Raw genomic sequence first — 20,205 nt, 5'->3', positions numbered from 1 at the left:
CGCAGCTTGCCAACTGATAGAAAACAGTACCTTACACTTTCCTGACGTTTCCAATCACATGAATATTCGATAAGAAGCTGTTTTGGACAACTTTTCTTTCCTTCATGCCTAACACTTGGCAGACCTCCGTGCAACGTCCAGAACACGATGGGAGATGTTTTCTGTGCTCCCGCAAATTTCCTTGCCAGACGGAGTGGAAAAGCTTTCCGCTAGGATGTAGACCACAAAAGACGCTAAAGACGAAGGTACGATGCTCTCCGGAGCTAAGAGCCGCTCCCGGGCTTCTTTCGGCAGAAGCGGCGCTAAGAGAGCACTATGAGCGGTACAATCGTCTTTGCGCGAAGAAGCCGCTTCTTCGGCTCCGGGAGCCGGAGAGAGCGTCAGCATCGGAAAGGTGAAGAAGGAAGCTGTACAACACTGGGATTGTGTGCGCAGCTTGCCAACTGATAGAAAACAGTACCTTACACTTTCCTGACGTTTCCAATTACATGAATATTCGATAAGAAGCTGTTTTGGACAGCTTTTCCTTCCTTCATGCCAAACACTTGGCAGACCACCGTGCACCGTCCAGAACACGATGGGAGATGTTTTCTGTGCTCCTGCAGGTTTTCCTTGCCAGACAGAGTGGAAAAGCTTTCTGCTAGGATGTAGACCTCCAAAGACGCTAAAGACGAAGGTATGATGCTCTCCGGAGCTAAGAGCCGCTCCCGGGCTTCTTTCGGCAGAAGCGGCGCTAAGAGAGCACTGTGAGCGGTACAATCGTCTTTGCGCGAAGAAGCCGCTTCTTCGGCTCCGGGAGCCGGAGAGAGCGTCAGCATCGGAAAGGTGAAGAAGGAAGCTGTACAACACTGGGATTGTGTGCGCAGCTTGCCAACTGATAGAAAACAGTACCTTACACTTTCCTGACGTTTCCAATCACATGAATATTCGATGAGAAGCTGTTTTGGACAGCTTTTCTTTCCTTCATGCCAAACACTTGGCAGACTTCCGTGCAACGTCCAGAACACGATGGGAGATGTTTTCTGTGCTCCCGCAGGTTTTCCTTGCCAGACAGAGAGGAAAAGCTTTCTGCTAGGATGTAGACCACAAAAGACGCTAAAGACGAAGGTACGATGCTCTCCGGAGCTAAGAGCCGCTCCCGGGCTTCTTTCGGCAGAAGCGGCGCTAAGAGAGCACTGTGAGCGGTACAATCATCTATGCGCGAAGAAGCCGCTTCTTCGGCTCCGGGAGCCGGAGAGAGCGGCAGCATCGGAAAGGTGAAGAAGGAAGCTGTACAACACTGGGATTGTGTGCGCAGCTTGCCAACTGATAGAAAACAGTACCTTACACTTTCCTGACGTTTCCAATCACATGAATATTCGATAAGAAGCTGTTTTGGACAGCTTTTCTTTCCTTCATGCCAAACACTTGGCAGACCTCCGTGCACCGTCCAGAAGACGATGGGAGATGTTTTCTGTGCTCCCGCAGGTTTTCCTTGCCAGACAGAGTGGAAAAGCTTTCTGCTAAGATGTAGACCACAAAAGACGCTAAAGACGAAGGTACGATTCTCTCCGGAGCTAAGAGCCGCTCCCGGGCTTCTTTCGGCAGAAGCGGTGCTAAGAGAGTACTGTGAGCGCTACAATCGTCTTTGCGCGAAGAAGCCACTTCTTCGGCTCCGGGAGCCGGAGAGAGCGTCAGCATCGGAAAGGTGAAGAAGGAAGCTGTACAACACTGGGATTGTGTGCGCAGCTTGCCAACTGATAGAAAACAGTACCTTACACTTTCCTGACGTTTCCAATCACATGAATATTCGATTGGAAGCTGGTTTGGACAACTTTCCTTTTCTTCTTGTCAAACACTTGGCAGACCTCCGTGCAACGTCCAGAAAATGATGGGAGATGTTTTCTGTGCTCCCGCAGGTTTTCCTTGCCAGACGGAGTGGAAAAGCTTTCTGCTAGGATGTAGACCAAAAAAGACGCTAAAGACGAAGGTACGATGCTCTCCGGAGCTAAGAGCCGCTCCCGGGCTTCTTTCGGCAGAAGCGGCACTAAGAGAGCACTGTGAGCGGTACAATCGTCTTTGCGCGAAGAAGCCGCTTCTTCGGCTCCGGGAGCCGGAGAGAGCGGCAGCACCGGAAAGGTGAAGAAGGAAGCTGTACAACACTGGGATTGTGTGCGCAGCTTGCCAACTGATAGAAAACAGTACCTTACACTTTCCTGACGTTTCCAATCACATGAATATTCGATTGGAAGCTGTTTTGGACACCTTTTCTTTCCTTCATGCCAAACACTTGGCAGACCTCCGTGCAACGTCCAGAACACGATGGGAGATGTTTTCTGTGCTCCCGCAGGTTTTCCTTGCCAGACAGAGTGGAAAAGCTTTCTGCTAGGATGTAGACCACAAAAGACGCTAAAGACGAAGGTATGATGCTCTCCGGAGATAAGAGCCGCTCCCGGGCTTCTTTCGGCAGAAGCGGCGCTAAGAGAGCACTGTGAGCGGTACAATCGTCTTTGCGCGAAGAAGCCACTTCTTCGGCTCCGGGAGCCGGAGAGAGCGGCAGCATCGGAAAGGTGAAGAAGGAAGCTGTACAACACTGGGATTGTGTGCGCAGCTTGCCAACTGATAGAAAACAGTACCTTACACTTTCCTGACGTTTCCAACCACATGAATATTCGATAAGAAGCTGTTTTGGACACCTTTTCTTTCCTTCATGCCAAACACTTGGCAGACCTCCGTGCACCTTCCAGAACACGATGGGAGATGTTTTCTGTGCTCCCGCAGGTTTTCCTTGCCAGACAGAGTGGAAAAGCTTTCTGCTAGGATGTAGACCACAAAAGACGCTAAAGACGAAGGTACGATGCTCTCCGGAGCTAAGAGCCGCTCCCGGGCTTCTTTCGGCAGAAGCGGCGCTAAGAGAGCACTGTGAGTGGTACAATCGTCTTTGCGCGAAGAAGCCGCTTCTTCGGCTCCGGGAGCCGGAGAGAGCGGCAGCATCGGAAAGGTGAAGAAGGTAGCTGTACAACACTGGGATTGTGTGCGCAGCTTGCCAACTGATAGAAAACAGTACCTTACACTTTCCTGACGTTTCCAATCACATGAATATTCGATAAGAAGCTGTTTTGGACAGCTTTTCTTTCCTACATGCCAAACACTTGGCAGACCTCCGTGCACCGTCCAGAACATGATGGGAGATGTTTTCTGTGCTCCCGCAGGTTTTCCTTGCCAGACAGAGAGGAAAAGCTTTCTGCTAGGATGTAGACCAAAAAAGACGCTAAAGACGAAGGTACGATGCTCTCCGGAGCTAAGAGCCGCTCCCGGGCTTCTTTCGGCAGAAGCGGCGCTAAGAGAGCACTGTGATCGGTACAATCGTCTATGCACGAAGAAGCCGCTTCTTCGGCTCCGGGAGCCGGAGAGAGCGGCAGCATCGGAAAGGTGAAGAAGGAAGCTGTACAACACTGGGATTGTGTGCGCAGCTTGCCAACTGATAGAAAACAGTACCTTACACTTTCCTGACGTTTCCAATCACATGAATATTCGATAAGAAGCTGTTTTGGACAGCTTTTCTTTCCTTCATGCCAAACACTTGGCAGACCTCCGTGCACCGTCCACAACACGATGGGAGATGTTTTCTGTGCTCCCGCAGGTTTTCCTTGCCAGACAGAGTGGAAAAGCTTTCTGCTAGGATGTAGACCACAAAAGACGCTAAATACGAAGGTACGATTCTCTCCGGAGCTAAGAGCCGCTCCCGGGCTTCTTTCGGCAGAAGCGGCGCTAAGAGAGTACTGTGAGCGCTACAATCGTCTTTGCGCGAAGAAGCCGCTTCTTCGGCTCCGGGAGCCGGAGAGAGCGTCAGCATCGGAAAGGTGAAGAAGGAAGCTGTACAACACTGGGATTGTGTGCGCAGCTTGCCAACTGATAGAAAACAGTACCTTACACTTTCCTGACGTTTCCAATTACATGAATATTCGATAAGAAGCTGTTTTGGACAGCTTTTCCTTCCTTCATGCCAAACACTTGGCAGACCTCCGTGCACCGTCCAGAACACGATGGGAGATGTTTTCTGTGCTCCTGCAGGTTTTCCTTGCCAGACAGAGTGGAAAAGCTTTCTGCTAGGATGTAGACCACAAAAGAAGCTAAAGACGATGGTACGATGCTCTCCGGAGATAAGAGCCGCTCCCGGGCTTCTTTCGGCAGAAGCGGCGCTAAGAGAGCACTGTGAGCGGTACAATCGTCTTTGCGCGAAGAAGCCGCTTCTTCGGCTCCGGGAGCCGGAGAGAGCGGCAGCATCGGAAAGGTGAAGAAGGAAGCTGTACAACACTGGGATTGTGTGCGCAGCTTGCCAACTGATAGAAAACAGTACCTTACACTTTCCTGACGTTTCCAATCACATGAATATTCGATAAGAAGCTGTTTTGGACAGCTTTTCCTTCCTTCATGCCAAACACTTGGCAGACCTCCGTGCACCGTCCAGAACACGATGGGAGATGTTTTTTGTGCTCCCGCAGGTTTTCCTTGCCAGACAGAGTGGAAAAGCTTTCTGCTAGGATGTAGACCACAAAAGACGCTAAAGACGAAGGTACGATGCTCTCCGGAGCTAAGAGCCGCTCCCGGGCTTCTTTCGGCAGAAGCGGCGCTAAGAGAGCACTGTGAGCGGTACAATCATCTATGCGCGAAGAAGCCGCTTCTTCGGCTCCGGGAGCCGGAGAGAGCGGCAGCATCGGAAAGGTGAAGAAGGAAGCTGTACAACACTGGGATTGTGTGCGCAGCTTGCCAACTGATAGAAAACAGTACCTTACACTTTCCTGACGTTTCCAATCACATGAATATTCGATAAGAAGCTGTTTTGGACAGCTTTTCTTTCCTTCATGCCAAACACTTGGCAGACCTCCGTGCACCGTCCACAACACGATGGGAGATGTTTTCTGTGCTCCCGCAGGTTTTCCTTGCCAGACAGAGTGGAAAAGCTTTCTGCTAAGATGTAGACCACAAAAGACGCTAAAGACGAAGGTACGATTCTCTCCGGAGCTAAGAGCCGCTCCCGGGCTTCTTTCGGCAGAAGCGGTGCTAAGAGAGTACTGTGAGCGCTACAATCGTCTTTGCGCGAAGAAGCCGCTTCTTCGGCTCCGGGAGCCGGAGAGAGCGTCAGCATCGGAAAGGTGAAGAAGGAAGCTGTACAACACTGGGATTGTGTGCGCAGCTTGCCAACTGATAGAAAACAGTACCTTACACTTTCCTGACGTTTCCAATCACATGAATATTCGATTGGAAGCTGGTTTGGACAACTTTCCTTTTCTTCTTGTCAAACACTTGGCAGACCTCCGTGCAACGTCCAGAACATGATGGGAGATGTTTTCTGTGCTCCCGCAGGTTTTCCTTGCCAGACGGAGTGGAAAAGCTTTCTGCTAGGATGTAGACCACAAAAGACGCTAAAGACGAAGGTACGATGCTCTCCGGAGATAAGAGCCGCTCCCGGGCTTCTTTCGGCAGAAGCGGCGCTAAGAGAGCACTGTGAGCGGTACAATCGTCTTTGCGCGAAGAAGCCGCTTCTTCGGCTCCGGGAGCCGGAGAGAGCGGCAGCATCGGAAAGGTGAAGAAGGAAGCTGTACAACACTGGGATTGTGTGCGCAGCTTGCCAACTGATAGAAAACAGTACCTTACACTTTCCTGACGTTTCCAACCACATGAATATTCGATAAGAAGCTGTTTTGGACACCTTTTCTTTCCTTCATGCCAAACACTTGGCAGACCTCCGTGCACCTTCCAGAACACGATGGGAGATGTTTTCTGTGCTCCCGCAGGTTTTCCTTGCCAGACAGAGTGGAAAAGCTTTCTGCTAGGATGTAGACCACAAAAGACGCTAAAGACGAAGGTACGATGCTCTCCGGAGCTAAGAGCCGCTCCCGGGCTTCTTTCGGCAGAAGCGGCGCTAAGAGAGCACTGTGAGTGGTACAATCGTCTTTGCGCGAAGAAGCCGCTTCTTCGGCTCCGGGAGCCGGAGAGAGCGTCAGCATCGGAAAGGTGAAGAAGGTAGCTGTACAACACTGGGATTGTGTGCGCAGCTTGCCAACTGATAGAAAACAGTACCTTACACTTTCCTGACGTTTCCAATCACATGAATATTCGATAAGAAGCTGTTTTGGACAGCTTTTCTTTCCTTCATGCCAAACACTTGGCAGACCTCCGTGCACCGTCCAGAACATGATGGGAGATGTTTTCTGTGCTCCCGCAGGTTTTCCTTGCCAGACAGAGAGGAAAAGCTTTCTGATAGGATGTAGACCACAAAAGACGCTAAAGACGAAGGTACGATGCTCTCCGGAGCTAAGAGCCGCTCCCGGGCTTCTTTCGGCAGAAGCGGCGCTAAGAGAGCACTGTGAGCGGTACAATCGTCTATGCACGAAGAAGCCGCTTCTTCGGCTCCGGGAGCCGGAGAGAGCGGCAGCATCGGAAAGGTGAAGAAGGAAGCTGTACAACACTGGGATTGTGTGCGCAGCTTGCCAACTGATAGAAAACAGTACCTTACACTTTCCTGACGTTTCCAATCACATGAATATTCGATAAGAAGCTGTTTTGGACAGCTTTTCTTTCCTTCATGCCAAACACTTGGCAGACCTCCGTGCACCGTCCACAACACGATGGGAGATGTTTTCTGTGCTCCCGCAGGTTTTCCTTGCCAGACAGAGTGGAAAAGCTTTCTGCTAAGATGTAGACCACAAAAGACGCTAAAGACGAAGGTACGATTCTCTCCGGAGCTAAGAGCCGCTCCCGGGCTTCTTTCGGCAGAAGCGGCGCTAAGAGAGTACTGTGAGCGGTACAATCGTCTTTGCGCGAAGAAGCTGCTTCTTCGGCTCCGGGAGCCGGAGAGAGCGTCAGCATCGGAAAGGTGAAGAAGGAAGCTGTACAACACTGGGATTGTGTGCGCAGCTTGCCAACTGATAGAAAACAGTACCTTACACTTTCCTGACGTTTCCAATCACATGAATATTCGATAAGAAGCTGTTTTGGACAGCTTTTCTTTCCTTCATGCCAAACACTTGGCAGACCTCCGTGCACCGTCCAGAACACGATGGGAGATGTTTTCTGTGCTCCCGCAGGTTTTCCTTGCCAGACAGAGTGGAAAAGCTTTCTGCTAAGATGTAGACCACAAAAGACGCTAAAGAAACGAATGTACGATTCTCTCCGGAGCTAAGAGCCGCTCCCGGGCTTCTTTCGGCAGAAGCGGCGCTAAGAGAGTACTGTGAGCGGTACAATCGTCTTTGCGCGAAGAAGCCGCTTCTTCGGCTCAGGGATCCGGAGAGAGCGTCAGCATCGGAAAGGTGAAGAAGGAAGCTGTACAACACTGGTATTGTGTGCGCAGCTTGCCAACTGATAGAAAACAGTACCTTACACTTTCCTGACGTTTCCAATCACATGAATATTCGATTGGAAGCTGGTTTGGACAACTTTCCTATTCTTCTTGTCAAACACTTGGCAGACATCCGTGCAACGTCCAGAACATGATGGGAGATGTTTTCTGTGCTCCCGCAGGTTTTCCTTGCCAGACGGAGTGGAAAAGCTTTCTGCTAGGATGTAGACCAAAAAAGACGCTAAAGACGAAGGTACGATGCTCTCCGGAGCTAAGAGCCGCTCCCGGGCTTCTTTCGGCAGAAGCGGCGCTAAGAGAGTACTGTGAGCAGTACAATCGTCTTTGCGCGAAGAAGCCGCTTCTTCGGCTCCGGGAGCCGGAGAGAGCGGCAGCATCGGAAAGGTGAAGAAGGAAGCTGGACAACACTGGGATTGTGTGCGCAGCTTGCCAACTGATAGAAAACAGTACCTTACACTTTCCTGACGTTTCCAATCACATGAATATTCGATAAGAAGCTGTTTTGGACAACTTTTCTTTCCTTCATGCCAAACACTTGGCAGACCTCCGTGCAACGTCCAGAACACGATGGGAGATGTTTTCTGTGCTCCCGCAGGTTTTCCTTGCCTGACGGAGTGGAAAAGCTTTCCGCTAGGATGTAGACCACAAAAGACGCTAAAGACGAAGGTACGATGCTCTCCGGAGCTAAGAGCCGCTCCCGGGCTTCTTTCGGCAGAAGCGGCGCTAAGAGAGCACTATGAGCGGTACAATCGTCTTTGCGCGAAGAAGCCGCTTCTTCGGCTCCGGGAGCCGGAGAGAGCGGCAGCATCGGAAAGGTGAAGAAGGAAGCTGTACAACACTGGGATTGTGTGCGCAGCTTGCCAACTGATAGAAAACAGTACCTTACACTTTCCTGACGTTTCCAATTACATGAATATTCGATAAGAAGCTGTTTTGGACAGCTTTTCCTTCCTTCATGCCAAACACTTGGCAGACATCCGTGCACCGTCCAGAACACGATGGGAGATGTTTTCTGTGCTCCCGCAGGTTTTCCTTGCCAGACAGAGTGGAAAAGCTTTCTGCTAGGATGTAGACCACAAAAGAAGCTAAAGACGATGGTACGATGCTCTCCGGAGATAAGAGCCGCTCCCGGGCTTCTTTCGGCAGAAGCGGCGCTAAGAGAGCACTGTGAGCGGTACAATCGTCTTTGCGCGAAGAAGCCACTTCTTCGGCTCCGGGAGAGGGAGAGAGCGGCAGCATCGGAAAGGTGAAGAAGGAAGCTGTACAACACTGGGATTGTGTGCGCAGCTTGCCAACTGATAGAAAACAGTACCTTACACTTTCCTGACGTTTCCAATTACATGAATATTCGATAAGAAGCTGTTTTGGACACCTTTTCTTTCCTTCATGCCAAGCACTTGGCAGACCTCCGTGCACCGTCCAGAACACGATGGGAGATGTTTTCTGTGCTCCCGCAGTTTTTCCTTGCCAGACAGAGTGGAAAAGCTTTCTGCTAGGATGTAGACCACAAAAGACGCTAAAGACGAAGGTACGATGCTCTCCGGAGCTAAGAGCCGCTCCCGGGCTTCTTTCGGCAGAAGCGGCGCTAAGAGAGCACTGTGAGTGGTACAATCGTCTTTGCGCGAAGAAGCCGCTTCTTCGGCTCCGGGAGCCGGAGAGAGCGGCAGCATCGGAAAGGTGAAGAAGGAAGCTGTACAACACTGGGATTGTGTGCGCAGCTTGCCAACTGATAGAAAACAGTACCTTACACTTTCCTGACGTTTCCAATCACATGAATATTCGATTGGAAGCTGGTTTGGACAACTTTCCTTTTCTTCTTGTCAAACACTTGGCAGACCTCCGTGCAACGTCCAGAACACGATGGGAGATGTTTTCTGTGCTCCCGCAGGTTTTCCTTGCCAGACAGAGTGGAAAAGCTTTCTGCTAGGATGTAGACCACAAAAGACGCTAAAGACGAAGGTACGATGCTCTCCGGAGATAAGAGCCGCTCCTGGGCTTCTTTCGGCAGAAGCGGCGCTAAGAGAGCACTGTGAGCGGTACAATCGTCTTTGCGCGAAGAAGCCACTTCTTCGGCTCCGGGAGCCGGAGAGAGCGTCAGCATCGGAAAGGTGAAGAAGGAAGCTGTACAACACTGGGATTGTGTGCGCAGCTTGCCAACTGATAGAAAACAGTACCTTACACTTTCCTGACGTTTCCAATCACATGAATATTCGATAAGAAGCTGTTTTGTACAGTTTTTCCTTCCTTCATGCCAAACACTTGGCAGACCTCCGTGCACCGTCCAGAACACGATGGGAGATGTTTTCTGTGCTCCTGCAGGTTTTCCTTGCCAGACGGAGTGGAAAAGCTTTCTGCTAGGATGTAGACCACAAAAGACGCTAAAGACGAAGGTATGATGCTCTCCGGAGCTAAGAGCCGCTCCCGAGCTTCTTTCGGCAGAAGCGGCGCTAAGAGAGCACTGTGAGCGGTACAATCGTCTTTGCGCGAAGAAGCCGCTTCTTCGGCTCCGGGAGCCGGAGAGAGCGTCAGCATCGGAAAGGTGAAGAAGGAAGCTGTACAACACTGGGATTGTGTGCGCAGCTTGCCAACTGATAGAAAACAGTACCTTACACTTTCCTGACGTTTCCAATTACATGAATATTCGATAAGAAGCTGTTTTGGACAGCTTTTCCTTCCTTCATGCCAAACACTTGGCAGACCTCCATGCACCGTCCAGAAAATGATGGGAGATGTTTTCTGTGCTCCCGCAGGTTTTCCTTGCCAGACAGAGTGGAAAAGATTTCTGCTAGGATGTAGACCACAAAAGACGCTAAAGACGAAGGTACGATGCTCTCCGGAGCTAAGAGCCGCTCCCGGGCTTCTTTCGGCAGAAGCGGCGCTAAGAGAGTACTGTGAGCGGTACAATCGTCTTTGCGCGAAGAAGCCGCTTCTTCGGCTCCGGGAGCCGGAGAGAGCGTCAGCATCGGAAAGGTGAAGAAGGAAGCTGTACAACACTGGGATTGTGTGCGCAGCTTGCCAACTGATAGAAAACAGTACCTTACACTTTCCTGACGTTTCCAATCACATGAATATTCGATAAGAAGCTGTTTTGGACAGCTTTTCCTTCCTTCATGCCAAACACTTGGCAGACCTCCGTGCACCGTCCAGAACATGATGGGAGATGTTTTCTGTGCTCCCGCAGGTTTTCCTTTCCAGACGGAGTGGAAAAGCTTTCTGCTAGGATGTAGACCACAAAAGAAGCTAAAGACGAAGGTACGATGCTCTCCGGAGATAAGAGCCGCTCCCGGGCTTCTTTCGGCAGAAGCGGCGCTAAGAGAGCACTGTGAGCGGTACAATCGTCTTTGCGCGAAGAAGCCGCTTCTTCGGCTCCGGGAGCCGGAGAGAGCGGCAGCATCGGAAAGGTGAAGAAGGAAGCTGTACAACACTGGGATTGTGTGCGCAGCTTGCCAACTGATAGAAAACAGTACCTTACACTTTCCTGACGTTTCCAATCACATGAATATTCGATTGGAAGCTGGTTTGGACAACTTTCCTTTTCTTCTTGTCAAACACTTGGCAGACATCCGTGCAACGTCCAGAATATGATGGGAGATGTTTTCTGTGCTCCCGCAGGTTTTCCTTGCCAGACAGAGTGGAAAAGCTTTCTGCTAGGATGTAGACCACAAAAGACGCTAAAGACGAAGGTACGATGCTCTCCGGAGATAAGAGCCGCTCCTGGGCTCCTTTCGGCAGAAGCGGCGCTAAGAGAGCTCTGTGAGCGGTACAATCGTCTTTGCGCGAAGAAGCCACTTCTTCGGCTCCGGGAGCCGGAGAGAGCGGCAGCATCGGAAAGGTGAAGAAGGAAGCTGTACAACACTGGGATTGTGTGCGCAGCTTGCCAACTGATAGAAAACAGTACCTTACACTTTCCTGACGTTTCCAATCACATGAATATTCGATAAGAAGCTGTTTTGTACAGCTTTTCCTTCCTTCATGCCAAACACTTGGCAGACCTCCGTGCACCGTCCAGAACACGATGGGAGATGTTTTCTGTGCTCCTGCAGGTTTTCCTTGCCAGATGGAGTGGAAAAGCTTTCTGCTAGGATGTAGACCACAAAAGACGCTAAAGACGAAGGTATGATGCTCTCCGGAGCTAAGAGCCGCTCCCGAGCTTCTTTCGGCAGAAGCGGCGCTAAGAGAGCACTGTGAGCGGTACAATCGTCTTTGCGCGAAGAAGCCGCTTCTTCGGCTCCGGGAGCCGGAGAGAGCGTCAGCATCGGAAAGGTGAAGAAGGAAGCTGTACAACACTGGGATTGTGTGCGCAGCTTGCCAACTGATAGAAAACAGTACCTTACACTTTCCTGACGTTTCCAATTACATGAATATTCGATAAGAAGCTGTTTTGGACAGCTTTTCCTTCCTTCATGCCAAACACTTGGCAGACCTCCATGCACCGTCCAGAACACGATGGGAGATGTTTTCTGTGCTCCTGCAGGTTTTCCTTGCCAGACAGAGTGGAAAAGCTTTCTGCTAGGATGTAGACCACAAAAGACGCTAAAGACGAAGGTATGATGCTCTCCGGAGCTAAGAGCCGCTCCCGGGCTTCTTTCGGCAGAAGCGGCGCTAAGAGAGCACTGTGAGCGGTACAATCGTCTTTGCGCGAAGAAGCCGCTTCTTCGGCTCCGGGAGCCGGAGAGAGCGGCAGCATCGGAAAGGTGAAGAAGGAAGCTGTACAACACTGGGATTGTGTGCGCAGCTTGCCAACTGATAGAAAACAGTACCTTACACTTTCCTGACCTTTCCAATCACATGAATATTCGATTGGAAGCTGGTTTGGACAACTTTCCTTTTCTTCTTGTCAAACACTTGGCAGACCTCCGTGCAACGTCCAGAACATGATGGGAGATGTTTTCTGTGCTCCCGCAGGTTTTCCTTGCCAGACGGAGTGGAAAAGCTTTCTGCTAGGATGTAGACCAAAAAAGACGCTAAAGACGAAGGTACGATGCTCTCCGGAGCTAAGAGCCGCTCCCGGGCTTCTTTCTGCAGAAGCGGCGGTAAGAGAGTACTGTGAGCGGTACAATCGTCTTTGCGCGAAGAAGCCGCTTCTTCGGCTCCGGGAGCCGGAGAGAGCGTCAGCATCGGAAAGGTGAAGAAGGAAGCTGTACAACACTGGGATTGTGTGCGCAGCTTGCCAACTGATAGAAAACAGTACCTTACACTTTCCTGACGTTTCCAATCACATGAATATTCGATAAGAAGCTGTTTTGGACAACTTTTCTTTCCTTCATGCCAAACACTTGGCAGACCTCCGTGCAACGTCCAGAACACGATGGGAGATGTTTTCTGTGCTCCCGCATGTTTTCCTTGCCAGACGGAGTGGAAAAGCTTTCCGCTAGGATGTAGACCACAAAAGACGCTAAAGACGAAGGTATGATGCTCTCCGGAGCTAAGAGCTGCTTCCGGGCTTCTTTCGGCAGAAGCCGCGCTAAGAGAGCACAGTGAGCGGTACAATCGTCTTTGCGCGAAGAAGCTGCTTCTTCGGCTCCGGGAGCCGGAGAGAGCGTCAGCATCGGAAAGGTGAAGAAGGAAGCTGTACAACACTGGGATTGTGTGCGCAGCTTGCCAACTGATAGAAAACAGTACCTTACACTTTCCTGACGTTTCCAATTACATGAATATTCGATAAGAAGCTGTTTTGGACAGCTTTTCCTTCCTTCATGCCAAACACTTGGCAGACCTCCGTGCACCGTCCAGAACACGATGGGAGATGTTTTCTGTGCTCCTGCAGGTTTTCCTTGCCAGACAGAGTGGAAAAGCTTTCTGCTAGGATGTAGACCACAAAAGACGCTAAAGACGAAGGTATGATGCTCTCCGGAGCTAAGAGCCGCTCCCGGGCTTCTTTCGGCAGAAGCGGCGCTAAGAGAGCACTGTGAGCGGTACAATCGTCTTTGCGCGAAGAAGCCGCTTCTTCGGCTCCGGGAGCCGGAGAGAGCGGCAGCATCGCAAAGGTGAAGAAGGAAGCTGTACAACACCGGGATTGTGTGCGCAGCTTGCCAACTGATAGAAAACAGTACCTTACACTTTCCTGACGTTTCCAATCACATGAATATTCGATTGGAAGCTGTTTTGGACACCTTTTCTTTCCTTCATGCCAAACACTTGGCAGACCTCCGTGCAACGTCCAGAACACGATGGGAGATGTTTTCTGTGTTCCCGCAGGTTTTCCTTGCCAGACAGAGTGGAAAAGCTTTCTGCTAGGATGTAGACCACAAAAGACGCTAAAGACGAAGGTACGATGCTCTCCGGAGATAAGAGCCGCTCCCGGGCTTCTTTCGGCAGAAGCGGCGCTAAGAGAGCACTGTGAGCGGTACAATCGTCTTTGCGCGAAGAAGCCACTTCTTCGGCTCCGGGAGCCGGAGAGAGCGGCAGCATCGGAAAGGTGAAGAAGGAAGCTGTACAACACTGGGATTGTGTGCGCAGCTTGCCAACTGATAGAAAACAGTACCTTACACTTTCCTGACGTTTCCAACCACATGAATATTCGATAAGAAGCTGTTTTGGACAGCTTTTCTTTCCTTCATGCCAAACACTTGGCAGACCTCCGTGCACCGTCCAGAAGACGATGGGAGATGTTTTCTGTGCTCCCGCAGGTTTTCCTTGCCAGACAGAGTGGAAAAGCTTTCTGCTAGGATGTAGACCACAAAAGACGCTAAAGACGAAGGTACGATGCTCTCCGGAGCTAAGAGCCGCTCCCGGGCTTCTTTCGGCAGAAGCGGCGCTAAGAGAGCACTGTGAGTGGTACAATCGTCTTTGCGCGAAGAAGCCGCTTCTTCGGCTCCGGGAGCCGGAGAGAGCGTCAGCATCGGAAAGGTGAAGAAGGAAGCTGTACAACACTGGGATTGTGTGCGCAGCTTGCCAACTGATAGAAAACAGTACCTTACACTTTCCTGACATTTCCAATCACATGAATATTCGATAAGAAGCTGTTTTGTACAGCTTTTCTTTCCTTCATGCCAAACACTTGGCAGACCTCCGTGCACCGTCCAGAAAATGATGGGAGATGTTTTCTGTGCTCCCGCAGGTTTTCCTTGCCAGACAGAGTGGAAAAGCTTTCTGCTAGGATGTAGACCACAAAAGACGGTAAAGACGAAGGTACGATGCTCTCCGGAGCTAAGAGCCGCTCCCGGGCTTCTTTCGGCAGAAGCGGCGCTAAGAGAGTACTGTGAGCGGTACAATGGTCTTTGCGCGAAGAAGCCGCTTCTTCGGCTCCGGGAGCTGGAGAGAGCGTCAGCATCAAAAAGGTGAAGAAGGTAGCTGTACAACACTGGGATTGTGTGCGCAGCTTGCCAACTGATAGAAAACAGTACCTTACACTTTCCTGACGTTTCCAATCACATGAATATTCGATAAGAAGCTGTTTTGGACAGCTTTTCTTTCCTTCATGCCAAACACTTGGCAGACCTCCGTGCACCGTCCAGAACATGATGGGAGATGTTTTCTGTGCTCCCGCAGGTTTTCCTTGCCAGACGGAGTGGAAAAGCTTTCTGCTAGGATGTAGACCACAAAAGACGCTAAAGACGAAGGTACGATGCTCTCCGGAGATCAGAGCCGCTCCCAGGCTTCTTTCGGCAGAAGCGGCGCTAAGAGAGTACTGTGAGCAGTACAATCGTCTTTGCGCGAAGAAGCCTCTTCTTCGGCTCCGGGAGCCGGAGAGAGCGTCAGCATCGGAAAGGTGAAGAAGGAAGCTGTACAACACTGGGATTGTGTGCGCAGCTTGCCAACTGATAGAAAACAGTACCTTACACTTTCCTGACGTTTCCAATTACATGAATATTCGATAAGAAGCTGTTTTGGACAGCTTTTCCTTCCTTCATGCCAAACACTTGGCAGACCTCCGTGCACCGTCCAGAACACGATAGGAGATGTTTTCTGTGCTCCCGCAGGTTTTCCTTGCCAGACAGAGTGGAAAAGCCTTCTGCTAGGATGTAGACCACCAAAGACGCTAAAGACGAAGGTATGATGCTCTCCGGAGCTAAGAGCCGCTCCCGGGCTTCTTTCGGCAGAAGCGGCGCTAAGAGAGCACTGTGAGCGGTACAATCGTCTTTGCGCGAAGAAGCCGCTTCTTCGGCTCCGGGAGCCGGAGAGAGCGGCAGCATCGGAAAGGTGAAGAAGGAAGCTGTACAACACTGGGATTGTGTGCGCAGCTTGCCAACTGATAGAAAACAGTACCTTACACTTTCCTGACGTTTCCAATCACATGAATATTCGATAAGAAGCTGTTTTGGACAGTTTTTCCTTCCTTCATGCCAAACACTTGGCAGACCTCCGTGCACCGTCCAGAACACGATGGGAGATGTTTTCTGTGCTCCTGCAGGTTTTCCTTGCCAGACGGAGTGGATAAGCTTTCTGCTAGGATGTAGACCACAAAAGACGCTAAAGACGAAGGTATGATTCTCTCCGGAGCTAAGAGCCGCTCCCGAGCTTCTTTCGGCAGAAGCGGCGCTAAGAGAGCACTGTGAGCGCTACAATCGTCTTTGCGCGAAGAAGCCGCTTCTTCGGCTCCGGGAGCCGGAGAGAGCGTCAGCATCGGAAAGGTGAAGAAGGAAGCTGTACAACACTGGGATTGTGTGCGCAGCTTGCCAACTGATAGAAAACAGTACCTTACACTTTCCTGACGTTTCCAATTACATGAATATTCGATAAGAAGCTGTTTTGGACAGCTTTTCCTTCCTTCATGCCAAACACTTGGCAGACCTCCATGCACCGTCCAGAAAATGATGGGAGATGTTTTCTGTGCTCCCGCAGGTTTTCCTTGCCAGACAGAGTGGAAAAGATTTCTGCTAGGATGTAGACCACAAAAGACGCTAAAGACGAAGGTACGATGCTCTCCGGAGCTAAGAGCCGCTCCCGGGCTTCTTTCGGCAGAAGCGGCGCTAAGAGAGTACTGTGAGCGGTACAATCGTCTTTGCGCGAAGAAGCCGCTTCTTCGGCTCCGGGAGCCGGAGAGAGCGTCAGCATCGGAAAGGTGAAGAAGGAAGCTGTACAACACTGGGATTGTGTGCGCAGCTTGCCAACTGATAGAAAACAGTACCTTACACTTTCCTGACGTTTCCAATCACATGAATATTCGATAAGAAGCTGTTTTGGACAGCTTTTCCTTCCTTCATGCCAAACACTTGGCAGACCTCCGTGCACCGTCCAGAACATGATGGGAGATGTTTTCTGTGCTCCCGCAGGTTTTCCTTTCCAGACGGAGTGGAAAAGCTTTCTGCTAGGATGTAGACCACAAAAGAAGCTAAAGACGAAGGTACGATGCTCTCCGGAGATAAGAGCCGCTCCCGGGCTTCTTTCGGCAGAAGCGGCGCTAAGAGAGCACTGTGAGCGGTACAATCGTCTTTGCGCGAAGAAGCCGCTTCTTCGGCTCCGGGAGCCGGAGAGAGCGTCAGCATCGGAAAGGTGAAGAAGGAAGCTGTACAACACTGGGATTGTGTGCGCAGCTTGCCAACTGATAGAAAACAGTACCTTACACTTTCCTGACGTTTCCAATTACATGAATATTCGATAAGAAGCTGTTTTGGACAGCTTTTCCTTCCTTCATGCCAAACACTTGGCAGACCTCCATGCACCGTCCAGAACACGATGGGAGATGTTTTCTGTGCTCCCGCAGGTTTTCCTTGCCAGACAGAGTGGAAAAGCTTTCTGCTAGGATGTAGACCACAAAAGACGCTAAAGACGAAGGTATGATGCTCTCCGGAGCTAAGAGCCGCTCCCGGGCTTCTTTCGGCAGAAGCGGCACTAAGAGAGCACTGTGAGCGGTACAATCGTCTTTGCGCGAAGAAGCCGCTTCTTCGGCTCCGGGAGCCGGAGAGAGCGTCAGCATCGGAAAGGTGAAGAAGGAAGCTGTACAACACTGGGATTGTGTGCGCAGCTTGCCAACTGATAGAAAACAGTACCTTACACTTTCCTGACGTTTCCAATCACATGAATATTCGATAAGAAGCTGTTTTGGACAACTTTTCTTTCCTTCATGCCAAACACTTGGCAGACCTCCGTGCAACGTCCAGAACACGATGGGAGATGTTTTCTGTGCTCCCGCAGGTTTTCCTTGCCAGACGGAGTGGAAAAGCTTTCCGCTAGGATGTAGACCACAAAAGACGCTAAAGACGAAGGTATGATGCTCTCCGGAGCTAAGAGCTGCTCCCGGGCTTCTTTCGGCAGAAGCCGCGCTAAGAGAGCACAGTGAGCGGTACAATCGTCTTTGCGCGAAGAAGCTGCTTCTTCGGCTCCGGGAGCCGGAGAGAGCGTCAGCATCGGAAAGGTGAAGAAGGAAGCTGTACAACACTGGGATTGTGTGCGCAGCTTGCCAACTGATAGAAAACAGTACCTTACACTTTCCTGACGTTTCCAATTACATGAATATTCGATAAGAAGCTGTTTTGGACAGCTTTTCCTTCCTTCATGCCAAACACTTGGCAGACCTCCGTGCACCGTCCAGAACACGATGGGAGATGTTTTCTGTGCTCCTGCAGGTTTTCCTTGCCAGACAGAGTGGAAAAGCTTTCTGCTAGGATGTAGACCACAAAAGACGCTAAAGACGAAGGTATGATGCTCTCCGGAGCTAAGAGCCGCTCCCGGGCTTCTTTCGGCAGAAGCGGCGCTAAGAGAGCACTGTGAGCGGTACAATCGTCTTTGCGCGAAGAAGCCGCTTCTTCGGCTCCGGGAGCCGGAGAGAGCGGCAGCATCGCAAAGGTGAAGAAGGAAGCTGTACAACACTGGGATTGTGTGCGCAGCTTGCCAACTGATAGAAAACAGTACCTTACACTTTCCTGACGTTTCCAATCACATGAATATTCGATTGGAAGCTGTTTTGGACACCTTTTCTTTCCTTCATGCCAAACACTTGGCAGACCTCCGTGCAACGTCCAGAACACGATGGGAGATGTTTTCTGTGCTCCCGCAGGTTTTCCTTGCCAGACAGAGTGGAAAAGCTTTCTGCTAGGATGTAGACCACAAAAGACGCTAAAGACGAAGGTACGATGCTCTCCGGAGCTAAGAGCCGCTCCCGGGCTTCTTTCGGCAGAAGCGGCGCTAAGAGAGCACTGTGAGTGGTACAATCGTCTTTGCGCGAAGAAGCCGCTTCTTCGGCTCCGGGAGCCGGAGAGAGCGTCAGCATCGGAAAGGTGAAGAAGGAAGCTGTACAACACTGGGATTGTGTGCGCAGCTTGCCAACTGATAGAAAACAGTACCTTACACTTTCCTGACGTTTCCAATCACATGAATATTCGATAAGAAGCTGTTTTGTACAGCTTTTCTTTCCTTCATGCCAAACACTTGGCAGACCTCCGTGCACCGTCCAGAAAATGATGGGAGATGTTTTCTGTGCTCCCGCAGCTTTTCCTTGCCAGACAGAGTGGAAAAGATTTCTGCTAGGATGTAGACCACAAAAGACGGTAAAGACGAAGGTACGATGCTCTCCGGAGCTAAGAGCCGCTCCCGGGCTTCTTTCGGCAGAAGCGGCGCTAAGAGAGTACTGTGAGCGGTACAATGGTCTTTGCGCGAAGAAGCCGCTTCTTCGGCTCCGGGAGCTGGAGAGAGCGTCAGCATCAAAAAGGTGAAGAAGGTAGCTGTACAACACTGGGATTGTGTGTGCAGCTTGCCAACTGATAGAAAACAGTACCTTACACTTTCCTGACGTTTCCAATCACATGAATATTCGATAAGAAGCTGTTTTGGACAGCTTTTCTTTCCTTCATGCCAAACACTTGGCAGACCTCCGTGCACCGTCCAGAACATGATGGGAGATGTTTTCTGTGCTCCCGCAGGTTTTCCTTGCCAGACGGAGTGGAAAAGCTTTCTGCTAGGATGTAGACCACAAAAGACGCTAAAGACGAAGGTACGATGCTCTCCGGAGATCAGAGCCGCTCCCAGGCTTCTTTCGGCAGAAGCGGCGCTAAGAGAGTACTGTGAGCAGTACAATCGTCTTTGCGCGAAGAAGCCTCTTCTTCGGCTCCGGGAGCCGGAGAGAGCGTCAGCATCGGAAAGGTGAAGAAGGAAGCTGGACAACACTGGGATTGTGTGCGCAGCTTGCCAACTGATAGAAAACAGTACCTTACACTTTCCTGACGTTTCCAATTACATGAATATTCGATAAGAAGCTGTTTTGGACAGCTTTTCCTTCCTTCATGCCAAACACTTGGCAGACCTCCGTGCACCGTCCAGAACACGATAGGAGATGTTTTCTGTGCTCCCGCAGGTTTTCCTTGCCAGACAGAGTGGAAAAGCCTTCTGCTAGGATGTAGACCACCAAAGACGCTAAAGACGAAGGTATGATGCTCTCCGGAGCTAAGAGCCGCTCCCGGGCTTCTTTCGGCAGAAGCGGCGCTAAGAGAGCACTGTGAGCGGTACAATCGTCTTTGCGCGAAGAAGCCGCTTCTTCGGCTCAGGGATCCGGAGAGAGCGTCAGCATCGGAAAGGTGAAGAAGGAAGCTGTACAACACTGGGATTGTGTGCGCAGCTTGCCAACTGATAGAAAACAGTACCTTACACTTTCCTGACGTTTCCAATCACATGAATATTCGATGAGAAGCTGTTTTGGACAGCTTTTATTTCCTTCTTGTCAAACACTTGGCAGACCTCCGTGCAACGTCCAGAACACGATGGGAGATGTTTTCTGTGCTCCCGCAGGTTTTCCTTGCCAGACAGAGTGGAAAAGCTTTCTGCTAAGATGTAGACCACAAAAGACGCTAAAGACGAAGGTACGATTCTCTCCGGAGCTAAGAGCCGCTCCCGGGCTTCTTTCGGCAGAAGCGGCGCTAAGAGAGTACTGTGAGCGCTACAATCGTCTTTGCGCGAAGAAGCCGCTTCTTCGGCTCCGGGAGCCGGAGAGA

The sequence above is a fragment of the Ammospiza caudacuta genome, chromosome 9 (genome assembly GCF_027887145.1).
Source record: "Ammospiza caudacuta isolate bAmmCau1 chromosome 9, bAmmCau1.pri, whole genome shotgun sequence".
In the NCBI taxonomy this organism is placed as follows: domain Eukaryota; kingdom Metazoa; phylum Chordata; class Aves; order Passeriformes; family Passerellidae; genus Ammospiza; species Ammospiza caudacuta.
Note: the sequence above shows the minus strand (reverse complement) of the source record.